Genomic DNA, 6000 nt, shown 5'->3' with positions numbered 1-6000 from the left:
GTGGCAGCTGAGTCCTCCTTGCCTTTTTTGTGTGGCTGAACTCTCAGTTCTCTCTGGTTTGGAACAGCTTGAGGGTCTAGAAGTAGAGGGAACACCTCACTGGCCAGACCTGCACTCTGGGATCTGTCTGGGACTGTGGCTGGCACAAGATGGCACAGAGGAGATTAGCTGGGACCTCAAACTCTTCTGCTCACCATGAAGCAGCTGGTCCAAGCAGGAGGGATTTAGCCCCTGTTCAAACTTTTTTATTTTTCACTACATGGTGTGAATGGGATGTTTGTGATTCCCCAATCCACTCTGAGTGGAGCACTGAGTCCTGACATATGCAGGGCAAAGGATCAGCACAAGAGGTCACTTCCAGAGCTATCCTGTTTTCCCACTTTCCTCCTACAGATAATCCAAATCAACCAGTGAATAATGCTCTTGCTTTTGAAGCCTTGAGTTAGGACTGGTTCAACCACTGCCAAGAGTAGTCATCCTGACAGGAGTCAGTCAGTTCAGCTATGGATAGGGATTTGTTTTGACAGCATGTTGAAAATAGCATCTCAGAAACCACACTGCTAGGTGGTTTTAGAGAGGCCAGTTTTTGAAATGTTTCTGACCAGCCAGCGTGCTACTCTGTAAATAGCAATCACTTTGTTTAGCTGCTTTTCAGAAATGCCTGGAGGACAATGCCAGCCCAGGGCAGCTCCTCACAGCCTGCTCATCCCTGCAGGCTGCTCCTTCCAGCCAGTCCTGGGGATGCCTTGGCTCAAGGAGCCTCCCTCCCTGCCTCAGGCACTGCTTCCCCCTGCCTGCCCAGGTGAGCTCTGCCCAAGCTGGAGTGTTTCCTCTCCTAATCAGCCCAACCCTCACACACAAACCCAGTCACATCCTACTGATGCCTTGGGTTTCAGCTTTTGTATTTTTCAGATTCTGTGCTGCTTTGCTGTGTAGTTCTGAGCCTCGTATTGGGGGATGGTGAGCTCTCTTCACAGAGTAGGGAAACAAAACAATTCCTTCTCTAGCTGGGGACCAAGGACAAATGATCCAAATTTCAGACCCAAGAGCATAAACAATGTGGACTGAAGAGAGAAAAAGAAGGATGGGACTTCATAAGGTGAAGCTTAAGGAGTAATTAGAAAATAAACTCCAATATGCAAATGGACCAGAACTTGTAAAAGTGTGAGACCCTGTGACTGGTCATCCATTTTCTGTGACCATTTTGGGTTCATCTTGGGTGTAGCCCTGGCTGGGCTCTTGTGCTGCCCAAGGTGGATCCATTGAGGCCTTCTAATAAATCCCTACTTTATTGTTTAGCTGTGCCTAGCCTCTGTTCTAGGTCAGCCTTCACAAGGCATCACTACTGACTGAGACAGAGACAGAAAACTCCAGCTGTGGCTTTAACCAAAAAAGCTTCTTTGGGAGGCAAAAGGTATGTGGTATAGAAGTCCCAAACCCTCCTGATTCAAAACTCACCCTCTCCTTTCTGAGAGGCTTCTTACAGTTGTCCTGGAGGTGCAAATAAGTTGAAAATACTCTGAGCCTGCAGGGCAGTGCCCTCCTGCATCCCTTCTCTTCTATATGCAGATGGAACAGGTCCTGGTGTCCCTGGTGATCCCTGCAGCATGGGGACAGTGCAGAGGAACTGTGTCCTTGGGGATCCCTGCAGCTTGGGGACAGGACAGAGGAACTGTGTCCTTGGGGATCCCTGCAGCATGGGGACAGTGCAGAGGAACTGTGTCCTTGGGGATCCCTGCAGCTTGGGGACACTGAGGACAGAGGAACTGTGTCCCTGGTGATCCCTGCAGCTTGGGGACAGTGCAGAGGAACTGTGTCCTTGGGGATCCCTGCAGCTTGGGGACAGGACAGAGGAACTGTGTCCTTGGGGATCCCTGCAGCATGGGGACAGTGCAGAGGAACTGTGTCCTTGGGGATCCCTGCAGCTTGGGGACACTGAGGACAGAGGAACTGTGTCCCTGGTGATCCCTGCAGCTTGGGGACAGTGCAGAGGAACTGTGTCCTTGGGGATCCCTGCAGCTTGGGGACAGGACAGAGGAACTGTGTCCTTGGGGATCCCTGCAGCATGGGGACAGTGCAGAGGAACTGTGTCCTTGGGGATCCCTGCAGCTTGGGGACACTGAGGACAGAGGAACTGTGTCCCTGGTGATCCCTGCAGCTTGGGGACAGTGCAGAGGAACTGTGTCCTTGGGGATCCCTGCAGCTTGGGGACACTGAGGACAGAGGAACTGTGTCCCTGTGATCCCTGCAGCATGGAGACAGTGCAGAGGAACTGTGTCCTTGGGGATCCCTGCAGCTTGGGGACAGTGAGGACAGAGGAACTTTCCCGCTGGCCCTGAGGTGTCTGTCAGATCACTCTGTGCCTCTGCAGCACAGGGGTCATGCTGCACAGGGCTCTGTGGCTCTGGCTCTGCCACCTCTGCCCTGGAGGCAACATCTGGGTCCCTTGCCTGCTCTGCATGCTGTAATTTGCAATCTGAACAGGCTGTCAGACCTGAGGGACGTCACTGAGGTCACATGTGTGTCCTGCTTTGGGTTTGTTTCTATCTTATCACCCTGTAGAGTTCACCCCTGACTATGAACATCCATTATGGGCCCTGACTTGTTTTTGGGGATTCCCGTGATCAATTTTTGCTCAAAGTTTGCCTGAAGCTTGCCCATGCTGCTTCTGCCCTCCCCTTATCTCCATAGCTTTGTGAGTGAATACTTCCTCCTGGAAATCTTCTCACCTTTTCTTATCTTCTTTTCACTTCCAGAATGAGATGCCTCTGCCCTGAAGAAGGGGCATGTATCCTCCCTTTGTGCTGCATTCTCCCTGCCTGCTCTTTCCCTCCACCTGCCCTTGGCTGGTTTCTCAGAGGATGTTGAGTGTCAGATTTGGTTGATTTGTTGCAGCCCAATTAACTGATTCAGTCCAATTAAGCTATCTGAAGTTATCTCTGTAATGTGGTGGCTTTGTTAGTCAACTCCATTCCCTCCTACCCTTGCAAAAATTTTTGCCTCCAGCTCCTCCCTCCAGATTTTGGTGATAGATTCCCACCTGATTCTTGGCTGCTCGATCAAAGCTTGTGATCCAGCCTGCAGATCCTGCAGATTTCCTGCAAGGACCAGCTCCTCCAGCTGCCTCCTTTCCTTGGCTAGCCAAGTCTTCCACAGTTCTTCTTCCTCACCAGAACACTCACAATCACTGTGCCTGCCTTTGGCAGCTTGGCAAGGTGGTCAGCAATGCTTTATATCCTCATGAGGCTTCTCACTTGTACCTGAGCCTGGAGAGACATCACCATCCTCTGCCTTGCTCTGGCCCGCTGAAAACTGCCCACAGAGACACAGGTTTTCCATAGCTTCTTTGGCTTTCTGCAGTCAAAGTCTGAAATCTGAAATTCTGTCACCTCTCAAAGTGCCTTTGCTCCTTTCGTTCTGCCTGCTGGTGCTGTGGATTAAGCAGTGTCACTGAGGACAAACCTTTCTGAAGAATGAATGGGTGATGCTTTAACCTGGAAAGAGCTGCCTCAGGTTCCTTGGTTGTATTTGGCAGAGTACCTTACACCTGTAAGAAAACCCATCCTGGCAGGTCCTGCTGCCCCCCATGCTGGCTGCTCCCAGCAGAGGATTTTAGAAAGGCCTGTGATGATTTGAGTGATGTCAGGCATCAGATATTTCAGACAAAAACCGATCTGCTCCCCTAGGATTTTCCATTCCCAAGCATTCCTACTCACCTTCTTGATTCCTGTTGAGAAAGAGGTCAAGGTGAAAATCCTGTCACACCAAAGCTTTGCTTCCTGAGCACCATGGATGCTCTCCCAGCCACCCAGCCTTGCTTTTCATTTTCCCTCAGCCAGCCCTGTCTGTGTTCAGGCCATGCAGTAGAAAATAGGATTGAGGAGATGGATGTACCTGGTCAGGAGCCTTTGGTTCAGTAAGAAACTTCAAAGAGTAAATTCTGTCCCTAAGTGATCCCATCTGAGACCTACACTAATGGGGTCTCTAGTTGGTCAGAGTGACCCCAAGAAAAATTAGCAAGTCTCTTTTCCCAGCCTGGTGGTCAAAGAAGGAGTCAGGGCTCTTCATTTCTTGGTCTCAAGGTTGTTTATTGTATCTTATCTATAAAATTCTTTCTCCTGTCCAGCTGAGGTCCATTCAGCCAGACAGTCCACGCACTCTGCCTGCCCCCAGGGCTGTGTTATGTCTTTATACTAAAAACTATGTATATAATGTTTACAATTACTTTCCAATACCTATCACCTATGTCAGACAGTGAGCTTCTACTCTAAACCAATCTAAAAGTGCCAACATCACAGCAGAAGATGGAGGCCAAGAAGAAGGAGAAAGGCTGGACATGCCCAGATCCCTCCATCTTGCCTCCCTGAATCCCCATTCTAAAAACCCCAAAAATCTATTTTTCACCCTGTGATAAATTCACTATCATTCTACTTAAACTTTCATGGCTTGTAATTCTTCATACAAGGTTGGTAATTGTTTTTTGCAAGGGCTCAATCAAAGGCACAGGGGTCTTGGGCTCTGTGCCAAAGTCTCTGAGCCCCCTGGGCAGGGGCTCGAGTCCTCCAGGGCAGCCAGAAGAATTCCCTGGGTTCCCACAGTACACAGCACTCTCCAAAGGAGTTACCAACTCCCTCTTCCCTAAAGATTTCTATGAAATCATCAGTATAAAATCTGGAACTGCTCCCCACTTTTCCTGTTGAGAAATATGGGGGTCTCTGTTCAGAGGAGAAATCTCTTTTATGTTTCCAAACAAGGTCTCATTTTCAGAACTGCCCCAAATGCCAGGATGAGGAGGGATAACTTTATTGACAGGAAACAGCCTGGCAGGCAGAGACGGCTTATCTTCTTAATGGTGTCTTCAAATCTCCTTAATATAAATCCCCACAGAATAGTCTTACTGGCTTTAATAGGTATGAAAGCAATAGTGCTGCAAGGAAACCAGCAGTGCTTGAGAAGCTGCATTAAAGGTGTTTAACCAGTAATAAAAAATGGTCATTTTGCTATGGAATTTGAGGAATCCTTAAGAATTTAAGAGAATTATCTTCCTCTTAAGGAATTTGAAATGTCAATTAAAAATACTTCAGAAAGGTTATTATTCTCTGTTAAGCCCTGATGGATTTCTTAGGCTGGGCTATAAATGATCTGCCTTGCTCCTAGGAGTAAGCCAGTTCAGGGTCCTGCCTCTCTGAGCCTCACAGCTTGAGTACTTCATTCTGGAAGCATGAATATCATAATATCAATTTTCATCATCATCAAGCTTTGCTGTCATTTTTTGTAGCCATCTGTTATTTGGCCTAAAACTGAAAATGGTGACAATCCCATTTCTTTATTGACCTGCTTGCTCACTACTACCAGTTTTCAGAGCATTTGCATCTTCAAAAAATTAAAATGCTGCCACTTACATGGGCAACTGGTGAAAGCAGAATTAAATAACTCATTTGTTGATGGCATCTCGCTCTGAAATTGTACTCCTTAGCAAAACCTTATTTACAATTCCATGTCAATCAGCACTTTTTTTCCCCTTAAAGAATTCCTGGTAAATATTTTCAAAATCTTTTGGTCAATCATTAAGCCAAGAAAGTAAATTTTTAAATTACTCAAGTTACAAAAAAGCATTTTACAGTTTGGGGAGCATTGAGCTGTTCTTTAAAGCAGGAACAGTTGTCTGGGCTTTGTCTTGACAGCTGCTCTTCACCTAAAAACAAGTAGCCTATTTGTGTTTTGTGTTTACTTATTCATTAATATTGAAAAATAACACAACAGGATCAGATGTCTTGGCTGGCAAATGCTCTTCTTTTTCTCTATGTTAGCAGCTCTGCCTCAGCATTGATGACACATGCAGGTTTTATGTTTTAAAAACCCTCATTCATTATTACACCATTCAATACTTCATTATTACACCATTGACATAATTTAGCTTTCCAGATAAAATAATTTAGAGTCCAGGCAGGGAAGGTACCAGTTTAACTGGAGCACAGCAACAGTCCAATTAGTTTTCCA

The sequence above is a fragment of the Melozone crissalis genome, unplaced genomic scaffold (genome assembly GCF_028551555.1).
Source record: "Melozone crissalis strain CALT ecotype California unplaced genomic scaffold, PUWL_Pcris_2 ptg000033l_1, whole genome shotgun sequence".
Lineage (NCBI taxonomy): Eukaryota > Metazoa > Chordata > Aves > Passeriformes > Passerellidae > Melozone > Melozone crissalis.
The sequence above is the reverse complement of the archived record's forward strand: the minus strand, read 5'-3'. Positions refer to the sequence as shown.